Source organism: Leguminivora glycinivorella, chromosome 11 (genome assembly GCF_023078275.1).
Source record: "Leguminivora glycinivorella isolate SPB_JAAS2020 chromosome 11, LegGlyc_1.1, whole genome shotgun sequence".
NCBI lineage: Eukaryota > Metazoa > Arthropoda > Insecta > Lepidoptera > Tortricidae > Leguminivora > Leguminivora glycinivorella.
The window spans coordinates 20,282,925-20,298,168 of record NC_062981.1 but is presented as its reverse complement, the minus strand read 5'-3'; positions in this window follow the sequence as shown (position 1 = coordinate 20,298,168).

Genomic DNA, 15,244 nt, shown 5'->3' with positions numbered 1-15,244 from the left:
GAGGAAATATCACCAGTGTCCTTGGTACAATGCCTCAAGGGCCTATTTTAGACATTAGCTAGCTTTTAGGTTTAATCTTAGTTTCTTATATAATTAATGTAAATAAAGAGATTTAAAAAAATCTAGGTATCTCAATAATGATTTCAAAGTACCGCCTTTGAAATCTGTCCATCTATCTTGACAATTAACCCCAAATTACATTTCACGTCACAAGTGTATTGTTAAAGCTAACAATACGGGAGATAAGTATCTTACCTCCATTGTAAAAGAGCTATTGTAAAACACATACAATCCGTAAAAGGATTTTCCAACCAGCCAACGTCAAGATCGAACATGATTCGTAAGCTTTTCGTAGCTGTCCCTATCGCTCTTCTGTGGTGGGGCTGTGGGGCGACAAAGCCAGCCCACAGTATAAGGACGATTTAGTAGTTAATCTCCGGCACTTGACTCTCACGCACGCGCCGCGCGCAACACGGCAGTGCGGCGCGTACTGACGTGACCGGCATCCTCCGGTTTCGGATGTACTCTCTGCACTTCGCTGCGTGCGAGCGCTACGCAAGGACAAACCGCGCAGCGCAAAATTTGTTAGAAGAATTATTACTCGTTTGCATAAATAATTGTCACTTCGGCTAAGCCCACTGAACCTTTAGCCAAATTTACTATAGTTGACACTCCAAACAAAATGCAAATGACTCTGTCACACCAATATAAGAGCGAAGACAGATAACTAAGATATGATACGGAGTGTCAACGATTAGACTCTTGGCTAGAGCCTGCTTCGTGCTAAGCCGAGATTGATGGATTCTTTCCATACGTGGATTTGGATCTGGGATGCTTATAAAGTGGGTTGGGATCGCAATCTTTTCACGTTTGTGACTTATAACCTCGTGTGCGATTAGATTAGAAACTGTTATATTGTCTCCAATAAAATAGACAAGAAATCGGGACACTTTGTTTAAGATGAATATCAAATGGTGAACACCGAAATAGCTGTAACTTGAACTAATTCAAATTCATCCTCCTAAATCCCTGCGTACAATGCTTTATAATATAATATAGTAATAAATCATTTATTTCGAGCAAGTTACACTCATAATATTTTTAGTAAAAAAAAAACTGAACTCTAAGGTATGTGTTAGTGCTTAAGCCTAAGAATACTTATAACTATAACTATGTACATTTTCTTTTTTCTGAGTACGGCACATGTAGCCGACTGCAGCGTAGCAAAAAGGTCCCCTATCATCTTCATGACGATGTTGGGGCTGGCGCGCACCCGGCGCACCAGGGATGCTGCTCTCTTGCGGATGGTACAAAGGTATTTTCAAATACAAAGGTATTTTCAAATACAAAGGTATTTTCAAATACATATTTTTTTTTTTTTATCTTGTTACAAAGGGTTCTTAGTTAAAAAATAGTTACTTGTTTTACAAGGGAGCAAAAGTAGTTGCCTAACCGCACGTGCCAATATTAATACCCGAGCAAGCGAAGGATTCCAATATTGACCTGCGAGCGTAGGTTAAAGAAATTTGCCACCGAGTGAAACACAAAATATTTCAGCACACCAACACGAACAAAATATTGACTATAAAACATCAAACTAAGTCAAATCCATATTCATATTCAATATTTATGATTTAAAATCATCATTTATAGGTAAATTCTACCAGCCAGCTTAAGACATTAAGTTAAAATCTGTATGAAATTACTCTGCACTCTTGTGGATAAAATGCAATTGCATCTGTTTTCGAATAGCAAAGTAAGCCGTTACAAGTTGGTGTGGTGAAATAGTTATTTGTTATACAAGGGGGCAAAGTTGTATTTTAACGTCGAGCGTGGAATTGAAAAACGAGCAAGTGAAAGGATTCTATAGTTGAACCACGAGCGAAGCGAGTGGTTCGAGAATAGAATCCTGAACTTGCGAGTTTTTTAACACACGAGTAGTAAAATACATTTGCACCCGAGTGTAACACAAAACTTTTCCCCTCACTATAGCGAGGAAACTACAACGCAAAAAATGCGTTTATCACTGCTTCCAGGTGTTCCACAGGTGGTAAATCATCTTTATTACTAGATTCACCTACTTTTATCAATTTTAAAGCAGTTAATTTGACTTTATTCAAGGTCAAATTACTTTACCCACTAGTGGATAAAATGCGTTTTTACCCGCTGGTATTAAAGGACAAAACACGTGTTTCCGAGCTAGTGAGGGGAAAAAAATATAACATTTGTTTCCCAGTCTCTAGATATTAAGGGGCTTAAGGGCCAATTTTAAATGTATTAAGCCTATCCAAGTAAATAGCCTCGAAATACCCAGGCAATTTTTCCAATCCTAAATTTGAACTTTTATTTCTATAAAAAAAAATCTAAACTCGATTGTAATGTGAACTTGTACAAGCACACCGTAACTTAGGTATCTTAGGATAGGTATTATTTTGTCCTCCCTCAAACACTGTCGCTTGGACGTAGGTTACATGATGTACATAATTGATGACCTCTCCTTCGTAACAAATGTACGGACCTTGACCCGAGTGTTGGACCTCGCATTAGCCAGTAATGGGGTCCGGAGACGTTACACTCAAACATACTGCGAATAATAAGACATCTATAAAACCATACACATACACACATACATTTATAGACGGTCAACCAAATCTTGGCACCAACATTTTGGCAAATTTATATTTTGAAAAAAAAAATCCCCGACATAGTGCACCGATTTACATCAGACATGGCTAAACACTCCTAGATAATTCAGCTTTCAAACAAAAAAAACACAAAAAATCTAAATCGGTTCATCCGTTCGGGAGCTACGATGCACACACACACAGAGACAGACACGTCAAACTTATAGCGCCCCGTCGTTTTTGAGTCAGGGGCACAGACCTATCATTTTGCTTACGCTTAAGTGCGTTTTCACATTATCCGATCCGATATCGGATGTCGGACCGATATCCCATACATTACAGACGCCATCTTGGATTTTTTCTATTGAAATCCTTCCGACATCCGATATCGGATCGGATAATGTGAAAACGGTCTAAGGACTGCTGAAGTATGCAAAACAGAAGCTTTCACGTATATGATCATCCTATGAGTGCAAAAGAGGCAGACTACAAATGAAAAAACGTGACGAGTTTTAATACAGGCAGCGGCCGCTAGCGGCCTATCAATTTAAGTTAACGGATTTATCGTACTTTTCAGTACAAAAGTTGTATTTACAGGATACAGGGAGTGATTTCCGTTTCGATTAAACAGTTAGAAAAGGAAATTATTCACGTTATCATACGTAATTTTCTCAATTTTAATATTCCCAATGACACTTGACATTGGTCCAGTTTTGGTCTCACTTTTGATATTCGACAGTTGTTCTTTTTCATCCTACTTCTATGGTCAGGGGTTAAAATGTAGGGCTCAGCGGCCAATTGTCTTCATAAAACGCGTGTCTCGTCCCTAAACCTTGAAGTTGGCGGAATCATCGACAAGCCATAATACTTACAAATTGATTGAAAATGTAGGGGCGAGCGTTTAATTCCCAATAGCAAAACAGGCGCAAATTTACCTTTTCTTAGTGCCAACATTAGGTTGACCGTATTTTTAACCCTCGACGCAAAAACGACGGGGTGTCATAAGTTTGACGTGTCTATCTGTCTGTGTGTGTCTGTCTGTGGCATCGTAGCTCCCGAACGGATGAACCGATTTAGATTTAGTTTTTTTTTTGTTTGAAAGTTGAGTTAGTCGAGAGTGTTCTTAGCTATGTTTCATGAAAATCGGTCCACTATGTCCTGGTCGGGGGTCTTTTCAAAATGTTAATTTTGTGGTTAGGTTATTAATATAGAAATAAACGGAATTTTTTTTATTTTGATTGTTTAATGTTATGAAATTTCGCTCGCTGGTTCAAACTAATATCTACTTTATATGATCTCAAGAATGTTTACTCACAAATCCTCTCTCATCTGTGTAGCAAGTTACTTACTTCAAAAGAGTATTTATTACAAAACGAAATAAAAGTGTTGATGCTTTCCTTACACTTTACCTCTAATGGCGTTTGTCACAGTTCAGGCCGCGGGTGAAGAAAAATATGTACACGAAAGGTTCTGTATACAGTTTATTTACAGGACACACTTCAGGCACATTTCACAATATATATTTACACAGATTTACAACATGGAATAACAATTTTACACGACGAAACCTAAACAAAAATCAACACACAGCGTTGCGTAGCAGTATCGCAAGAGACAATTTTCACAACTTTTTTTCAAAACAAAAGAAAAAGCGGCCGCCGCGCACACGGCCAGTACGCGCGCTTGCCGACGAACCTCCCAGGGTGCGTAGCCGAATGGCATTTCTCCGACGCCAAACGAAAACGAAACGCCACGCCAGTTAGTCCGGCTCTGTCGCGCCAATACGCACGAGCGATAGAGATAGATATCTACTAGCGTTTCGTTTCGTGAGCGTTTCGTGAGCGTTAGTGCCATTCGGCTACGCACCCCTGGTGCTCGGCAGACCAAGGAGGCCGACGCTGAACCTGTCGTTTACAGCGGTATTTACATTCGAACCATCTCTGACGTAACATAGACATTATTGCAGTTTTGAACTTACAAAATGTAATAATATGGTTTGTGCCCGTGTGGTTAAGAATTTCACCACCCCCTTTTGTTCGGTAAAATCAGACCATAATTGTAAACTTTCACTTAAAGAGCTTTATGAGTTTTCCTATACTTAATAGATCTAACATAAAAGAGTTCTTAAATGTATTGCAACAGAGCTTAGATTCTCTAAGTGCTTTGAACCTGCCAGTAGAGCAATGGGATGTACTTTTAGTGTATATAATAACTCAGAAATTAGATAATTCTCTGAGAGCGGCATGGGAGTTGACAAGGAAAGAGACTTCAATTCCTACAATAAAGGAGCTTTTAGATTTTCTTAAGCTGCGTGCAACAGTATTCGAGCTTATGAATGACAAGTCTGACAAATTTCCTCAATCCAAATCAATACCCAAGCTCGTTCACGTATCGACATCTGATGATTGCGATGATATATGTACTCTTTGCCAAGGGCAACATACTATTGCCAAATGTATACAATTTTTGGAAATGCCAGTTGACAAACGCATAAACTACATAAAATCCAAGTTTTTGTGTTACAATTGCTTACAGCCTTACTCTGCCAAACATAAATGCTCAAAAAAGTCGTGTTCTACATGCCACGGTAAGCATCATAGTTTAATATATCTTGCTAACCCTCCCCCTAAACGCGCGAACATTGCTATCGCTACAGAACCTATAGCTCAACAGCAGCAAAACACAGCTACAATTTCGATGCAACAGCAATCCCTGCAACAGCAGACACAGCAACAGCTGCCCCAGCAACAGCTGCCGCGGCAACCCATATCACAGCAACAGTTGACACATAACACACAACATACCTTAACGAAACCGACAACTGTCAATGACGTTACACATACACAAAGTCAACAGAATTTTGTGACGCCTACCACAATGCATATAGCAAATTTGAGTAAACGAATTATTTTGTCTACAGCTATAATAAATATACAGGATGACACAGGAAAATGGCATCCTGCGCGAGTTTTGTTGGATAATGGAAGCGAAGTCCATATGATTGCTCACGGGCTTCTCAAGCGCATGAACAGTAAGCTACATCACGATAACCACCATATATACGGCGTTGGCGTGACAGGTAAGCAAACGCAATTATGTATGAAAGCTAACATAGCTTCGAGACATTCTGACTTTACAACGAGTCTTGAGTTTATTGTCATGGAGAAAATAACCCTTCCATTACCACATGTTCACATAAACACAAGTACATGGAACATTCCCGCCAAGATTAACAAATTGCTTGCGGACCCTACATTTTATGAACCTGGCGAAATAGACCTTCTTATAGGAATGGAATATTTCTATTCCCTATTGCTAAATAATACAATTAGCCTAGGACCAAACAAACCTTTACTGATCGAAACCGTTTTAGGCTGGGTCGTTGGAGGTCCCCTCAAAGAATGTATATCGGGCACACATAAGTCACATAGCTCTCACATTGCTTTACATATTGTTGACGCGCCTACAACTGATGACTTATTAGTTAGGTTTTGGCAACAGGAAGAGGTAAGTCCTAAGGTCGTGTTTACACCAGAACAAAAATATTGTGAACAGTTGTTTCTTGACACAACAGTGCAAGCTGACACTGGTAATTTCGTAGTAGAAATGCCCATACAAAACGAAAAGGTTCAAAAGTTAGGTAATTCATTTCATAAAGCCTATCGCTGCCTATTAAGTCTTGAGACTAAGTTTCAAAAAGATCATACACTCTACACATTATACAAGGCGTTCATTGATGAATACATCGAGTTAGGTCACGCTGAGTATATTGATAACTTTCAAAACACACAAGTGCCGCAATGTTTCTTGCCACATTTAGGTATTTTAAGGCCAGAAAGTCGCTCTACTAAATTGAGAACTGTTTTCAATGCAAGTAGCAAGACGTCATCGGGGTTGAGTCTAAATGACATAATGTTAGACGGGCCGAACATATACAACGACGTACTCGACATAATACTGCGATTTAGAATGTACAAATATGCGTTCACTTGCGACATAGTCAAAATGTTTAGGACTATTTTGGTTAAAGAAGAGCAAAGACCGCTACAGCGAATCTTATGGCGAGATTCGAAGTCAGAGCCTTTGAAGTGCATTCAGTTAAAGACTGTAACATACGGTACAAAATGCGCGCCTTATCTAGCCTGCAGGACTTTGCGCATGTTAGCTGGACAACACAAAGCAGAATATCCAGAAGCCGCCGACATCATCGAGTCTGAATGTTACATGGATGACTTCCTATCTGGAGCTGACACTCTTGACCAAGCACAACAGGTTTGTTGTCAACTCATAGAAGTTTTACAAAAGGGAAACTTCGTGCTTCACAAGTGGACTACGAATGAGCCTCAAATACTCTCAAGTACTGTTCCTACTAATGATGACACTTATGATTTTACCCCTAGCGGAGCTGTCAAGACGTTGGGAGTGAAGTGGTTACCACAGAGCGACACGCTTACTACAGCTATTCCAGAGCTACAACAGTTCAAGCTTACTAAACGGAATATACTGTCTGCAATAGCAAAAATATACGATCCTATTGGCATACTAGCGCCAACGGTCATCATAGCGAAGATACTCATGCAAGACATTTGGAAGGCCAAGATTGATTGGGACATGGTCATTCCAGAAGACCTACAAAAAACTTGGTTAGGATTTCAAGAAAATCTACCTGAGCTACAAAACATAAAAGTCCCTCGATATTATTTTACAGATATACCAACACGCATAACCTTATTAGGATTCAGTGATGCATCTGCGAAGGCATTCGGTGCTGTTACATACTTCAGAGCTACATATCCGAACAAACAACCCACCTGCAGTCTGGTTATGGCGAAAACAAGAGTCAGTCCAGCTACTCATGTCCAATCGTTGCCTCGACTGGAATTGTCTGGATGCTTATTACTTGCACGCTTAGTAGACAAGGTGAGAAGAGCTTTCAAAGACAAATTTAGTATACATGATATTGTATTATTCACAGATTCACAGATTGTGTTACATTGGATCAAGTCACCATACAAGAAACTTCACACATTTGTGTCTCACAGACTCATGGAGATTATAGAATTGACCAAGTGTGAGATGTGGACTTACGTCAATACAAAAGAGAACGCTGCTGATTTACTTACACGAGGAGTTTACCCACAGAACTTACAGAGCACCTCACTGTGGTGGAACGGTCCAGATTGGCTGCTTCGAGATCCTAACACATGGCCAATGACGTCATCGCCTGTAATCTCTGACCATGAAAGTAAGATTGAAGTGATCGAGCCACGCACCGCTCATACAGTAAATCAACAAAATATACAGGATGATTTCTATACATATTTTCAGAAACATTCGAGCTTTAATAAACTGACAAGAGTATTAGCTTATATGTTTAGATTTATTAATAACTTGCGTAACTTGACTAAAATTGTGTCTTTTCTTACAACACAGGAACTGAAAAGTGCACACAACTTCATAATTCAAACGATTCAGCGTGTACATTTCTCTAAGGAGTACCACGAGTTACATACATTGAAGTTACACATTATACAGTCCACAAATAATACAAACTCGCATAGTACTTCTAGTGAGAATACACACACTGATGTTCGAAGCTTATACACTTACAAGTCAAGCCCTCTACGTAAGCTCAACCCTTTCCTTGATGACGATGACATTATTCGTACGGGTGGTCGTATACAAAATTCTAACATACCTTACAGTCAAGCACACCCAATAGTATTACCAGGGAAAGAACACGTGACAACTCTACTAATTGAACAGTTTCACCTTCGTTTGTTGCATATAGGCATACAAGGTACACTTTTCGGGCTTAGGCTAAAATATTGGCCAATTAACGGTCGTATGGAAGTCAGAAAGGTCATACATAGCTGCGTTCGCTGTGTTCGATACAACGCTGAAGCCTGTGAGCAGCAGATGGCTAGCTTACCCGCTCCTAGAGTCACTTTAACACGAGCTTTCTTACTGTAACATGTCAGAAACTTACTTCCATGTTTCATCATATGCAAGCATAATAATTATATTTTTTGTTTAGTTGATTAAATTCCTGTTTCGGTCTCACGATAATTAAAATTTTGTTTGTCTCAAGTAGATCATATTTTAGAAATACGAGATGGAGAGCTTGGAGATTTATAGTGAACCAAAATATTTAGATGCTTATTTGTAGCTCAATTTGAACCTTGTTTCAAAGTCATAAAGGTTTTGCAGTAGGGGTTTTAAGAAATGTTGCCTGGTCAAATTCAAATCTACAAGAAGTTGTGTCAAATTTCAAACTGTACAATTAAATGTTACTAGCCAATAAAAACAAATTTAAGCCATATTGAACCATATTACAAAGAGCGTTGATTGAGACAATTTTTAAAGCATGTGCAAATGGAAAAAAGTCTAGTGAGCCAATCCTGTGTCCAAACATGTGGAAAAAAACTTAGTTCGGCCACGCCCTATGAGTAGATCAAATTGGACCTTATTCTGATCAGGAAATAAAACATGTTTTATTTAAATATTGTATGAAATTATGAATTTCAGCGTTGGTTAAGAAATACCAATCAGGAGTGAGGAAGTGGGAGCTAGTGGGGATTTCAGAGTCTTGGAAGGGATGTTTGAAATGGGATGCAAGGCATTGCATGAGTATTCATTCATTGGCATTCGGGGATTAGAGAGCCTTCCGCTCGACCGTCAGACTGGTTCTATTTAGGTTTATTTGGGTAAATCTAGATTACCTATATTATGTCCTAGCCTTGATTTTGCTAGTATTTCATGATACTGGTATGGTTTGGGTTGGAGGATAATATAGAGTTTTGTGTTAATAAACGTATATTTCAGTGTTTAATTGGTGTACATTTAAGTGTCTTAATTGTTATTGTTTTGGAGCTCGATCACTGCTAGTATTATAAAGTGTACTAGTAGAGTTTAGAGTTGTAGAACAATAGTATCGTTAAAGTTTTAAAGTTTTGTTAGATTTGTGAGTGATTCTTATTAGTTAAAGAGATAATTGTGTTTTAATGTGTGAAATGTTTTAGCTTGGATTGTTTTAGTGTTATTTTACGCTAGAATAATTTTGTTGAAGGATTTCATATATTACTTAGTTTTGTTAGTTAATTAATAACTTTTGTAATTAATTATTGGGGTAGATTATTTTAGTACCTAGGATGAACTGGTCTGATATTTTGCTGTCTTTTGGAGGGATAGGGCAGGTAACCTAACGGTGTTCAACTACAGCCCTAGTCAACCAAGGGACATTTCTTGGGTTATTTTAGTAGAGTCCAAGTGAGCTCTTGGCAGTTTCCTGCGTTTATTAAGACAGGATTTTGCTCCTGGAATCTGGACGATTTGAGTTGTTATCTAAACTTCTTAAATTTGCCAGGTTCTTGTCCAACTTTCCTATTTTACTTTACCCGTCTGGCTGACTTCTTGCTGTCCCAATCCCTAGTGTGAGAACCAGCCCACGTGAAGAAATAGGGAGTCAGGTCTAAGGGTTATTCTTCGCCCGTCTTAGTTAGCTTTAGCTAGAGATTTTCCATTGCACTTTCGGAAAATCACGCGAGTAAATTAAATGTGCGATACGGATCGCTAGTTTGCTAATATGTCGGTAGAGTAGATGGTTAGTTTAGCTGTTAGGGCTAGGATTTTGTTTGGTATAGGAAATATAGTATTAAAATTGTTTTTTTTTTTTTTTTTTTTATACAACGTCGGTGGCAAACAAGTATACGGTCCGCCTGATGTAAAGCGGTCACCGTAACCTATGGACGCCTGCAACTCAAACAGTGTCACATGCGCGTTGTTTTCTCTTTTTCAAGTCTTTATTAATTTTCTAAAAAGTAAGTAAGTAAGTAAGATCAAAAGTTAAACTATATTTTTTTAACACGGGATTTGGTTACTTAATATGTTAGACTTTAACTGTGTGAGTGAATTTATAAATAAATAAATAAATGAATGTTGTACATTTGTACATAGATTGAGTGAATCCCACGGTAGGCTCAGGAAGGCTTGCGTTTAATGATGTTCAATTATTGAATTGGGATTAGTAGGGCTTATAGGAATTTATATTAACTATGTTTATTTATGACAATTGACAAACTCGACATATACATTTATGACTTTATATATATTTTTGATCCCTTGTATACCTACTGGTAGTAAATAAATATATTGTGGGAATATTAAAATAAATAACTCACAATATAATGTCAGATTGTAAATTCATTTTGTTTTAAAATAAAAATGATTATTTTTAATTAGCTTGTCCCTCAGCAGTTTGCCTGTCTATTCTGTTATCTATGAACCTGTGATTTTTACATAATGGCTTACAAATATAAAGTCATATTATTCCAAATACCTATCATAAATGATTTGTCTAGACTGGATCGAGGCAGAAAGTTGCAAGATCGTGGTTTATTTTGGTCCGAAAGGTGATACAAAATGACTACATTAACAGTTTGGATAATATTATTTTGATAAATACCTAAAAAAACAATGATGTACAAAATTACAGAATTCTGGAGAATTGGAGTGGTCAGATACACTGCTCTACTACCAGTATTTGATATTTTAAATTGTCCCTTTGCAAATCCTCTCAGTGGTGATGAAAGTGTCACAACATAATGGCTCGGACAAATGAAAGTAGTCCTGTCATTATGAAAAGATGTCCCTTCAGGACCACAAAATAGTTCCTTCAGAACTGGGGCAGGGGTCTGACCCGTAACTGGATGATGGCCATGGACTGTCGCGGAGGCGGAGCGACATCTATAACCCCAAAAATAAAATATTTTAAATTGTATTATATTTACTATTGATTTTCTATATTATAATGGTGACATTTTAGATTATTTACTGACAAACATTAATTATTTTAATTTTGACATAATTATGCTCATTTGTTTATTTGTGTTTATTTAACTAAAACAATCTGACTATATTTGATTAAATCTCATATTTTAATTACAACTTATTATTCACTCTGATTTATGCTGTGGACTTAATCCATGTATTTTGGTTATTGACATTTTAGGGTTATTAGGAGTAATAGGACATTACTGTTTCATAATATGCGAAAAGGACTGGTTACTATTTGCGGCTACAACATTGGGTTCTACATAGACACTAAACGATCACTAGGTCAAAATACTGATCCAATTTAAGATATTAACTTAATTGATTGTTTTCGTTTCATGGTAATTAATTTTATTTAATAAATTTTAGAGTTTCAATTTTTGTATGGTTATATAGGTTAACTAAGTAGGTAATTGATGTTAGTTAGGTATTTATAGGGTAGGAATATTACATTACATGTTGGCGTTGATTTTAGCGGAGCAGTATATATTCGAAATTCTATGCTTCGAAATAGTAAGTATACCAAAGGATATATATGTTTGTTTATATGTCTGTCAACTAAGGCAATACACCTAGAGTTAGTTACAGAATTGTCCTCACAAGCCTTTATTTGCGCCTTAAAACGATTTATTAGTCGAAGAGGTTACTGTACGCATTTGTACTCGGATAACGCTACAAATTTTAAAGGAGCAAATAACGAGCTTCATGAATTGTATCAATTATTTAAAAATGACACTTCATACAGTCAAGTAATAGATTATTGTAATGTCAATTCTATTGAGTGGAAATTCACAATTCCTCTCGCCAGCCACATGGGTGGAATATACGAGGCTGGAATAAAGTCTGTAAAAAGTTTACTGAAACGATATTTAGGTAATGTCAGATTGACATATGAGTTCTTTTACACAGTTCTCGTTCAGATAGAGGGTGTTTTAAACTCAAGGCCCTTATGTTCAGTTTTTGATATCCCTGATAATGATAATATTGTTTGCCTAACACCGGCTCATTTTTTGATTGGATCTCCAATTTCAGATATACCTGAGCCTAGTATTGTCGATAAAACCGAAAATAGATTAAATATGTTTCAAAAAATTACTCAAATAAAACAAAAGTTTTGGGTACAGTTTTATAACAATTATTTGAGTGAGCTGCAACCAAGAAGCAAGTGGCTGCAGAGAAGAGCCAATTTACAAATTGGTCAAATAGTTTTATTGAAAGACGAAGCAACTCCGCCTGCTTGTTGGCCGCTGGGTACAATAATATCAATCAACAAAAATACGTCTGATAATTTAGTGAGATCTGTTCAAGTAAGAACCCAGAAAGGAGTATTCATTAGGCCAATAGCTAAAATTATTTTGTTACCTATTAATTAAATAAGTTATTTAAGATAATTTCCTATTGAAAGGGCCGAGAATGTTCGGTATTAAAACCTTTTCTTTTAAGTAGTTTAATATTTCGACTTTCAAATATGACATGCTGTAAAAACTGTTGTCACTTTTCTCTTCTTCTTTATTGTACAACGTCATATAAAAATATAATACATTATAAATATATAACAATGTTTTAATTAACAAACACCTTTCTTCCCGTTGGTGTCGTACAAGGCGACTGTGAGATATGGGTTTTGGGCTCCTTCGCCAGGCCTCTTTCACGCGCGTAATCCGGATCATTAATCGAGTAGCGATCGAGTTAGATATATTCTCTTGTTCTCTGAACGAATTCACTAAGGCTACGCTATATAATATTGTCTTCGGTTACCGCAATAGTTACTCATGAAATAAAACTATCTTGTATGTGGGTAGCTTTTGCACATTGTCATTTTTCCTCAGTCACCCGTTGACCACGAATGCTGTAAAGTGTTCGAAACGTCGGGGAGGAATTGTAAATTCGTTATACGCGATTTAATCCGTTTCCATAGTTTTGCTACGCTATATGTTTTGTGCTACGGCAATGTGTAAAATGTTGTGTAAATATCCATACTATCGTATTAGCACGTATTAGGATGCCCTGTTATTGTTAGTTTATGTGTATGTAATAAATAAATAAAAATTGTGGCGTAGGCGAAAGGCTGGCAACCTGTCACTGCAATGTCACGATTTCGTTTTCTTTCAACCCCTTCTTGCCAAGAGTGGCAATCACAGAACTTAATTTAGATAGAAGAAACAAATTCATATATTTGTATAGGGGCCGAGCGTGTCAAATTTTGTACTGAAGTTGATTCTTGCCTGTAATTTTAAATATGTCTCAGGCTCTTGATTGTTCATAATTTTTGTGTTGTTGCAATTGAATATCACGTAACGAGGCATTTTTTATGTTTTGGTTGACTTCAACTTACAAAAATTGACGCCCGAAAGCTGCAAGCTGCGAGTAAAGACGGACAACTCAGTGGATTTCACTGAGTTCATTTGACACGCTAAGTAGATACGTTTGCTTGATCTATGGTATATATGACATCTGTGGTGGCAATGAAATTTGAGTAGTTCATGTCCTCTGCCTACCCCTTTATGGGATACAGGCGTGATTGTATGTATATATGCATGATTTGAATAGACGGACGGCAAGAATTTAAGTTACTTAATTTCAAAAAAAGTAAAAAGTAGGAATTTTGCTGCCAGTCTTGACAGGTCCATTGCATTCACTCCCTTCACGGCAGTCGGCCATATTGCTTGCACAAAACAAAATAAAAATCTTGATGCTTTGTATACAGCGTCTGGCAAATAAACTGTTCGTTATGAGGAAATGTCAAGTTGCGCTTTAATTGGGCCAGGTGTTGAGTATTTAAACAGGATGAAAACAGCTACAATACAAATTTAAGAAAGGACATTTAGACTTTTTGTTCGCTGACAAGCCATAATATATCTTGGTATTTTATTTTTTGAAGGAGGTATAATTTTTCCTTAGTAACCTATATATTATATTATAGCCTTTTTATTCCTTAAAATTCATACACATTTTTCACTAACTATTTAGTTACACGCTTTGCTTACATAATGCTAACAACATCAATTCACAAATGAATACTACTTTAAACTAAAAAAATTAAAAAAAAATATCTATCTAAAATTCATTCAATTCATTAATAGCTCCAATTTGATGTCAATATTTTAAATTTATTCAATTGTAAGAAGATTAAAATTTAGTTTATGTATGTATAATTAATAATTTTATAATTATTTATAATTTTAGCATTCGCATAAAGTAAATTAAAATTTATTAATATTAAAATATTACGCAATATCATTATCAATTTGGGTCTACATTATAATTTATAGTAATTACTGGTAACATTAGAAAAGTAATAAGATTATTATGTACATTTATCTATGTGTAACATGCAGGTTATTTTGATAAATTTTATTGAAAATAATTTCTAAGGACCTCTTCGCGAGTAAAGGCCTCCTCCATGCTCTTCCATGCGTCTCTATCTTTTGCTTTATTTATCCAATTTGTTCCCGCCACTCTGATAATCTCATCATTCCACCTGTCTTTCGGTTTTCCTCTCATCCTTTTGTTGGGCGGACCTGTCCATGTGGTAATTTTACTCGTTCATTTGTCGGGGTGCATGCGGGCAACATGACCGGCCCATTTCCACTTTTGTCTCTTGCAAAATTCTACGGCATCTATAATATTGGTTTTTTCCCAATTTTGTGTTTAGTACTGTGACAATATATATTATCCATGTTTGGCTGCCGTAGGATAGGCAAGGAAGTATGCAGGTATCTAAAACTTTTTTCTTCAATTTTATAGGTATTTTAGATTTCAGAATTTCTTTGTAACTCCAGAATTTA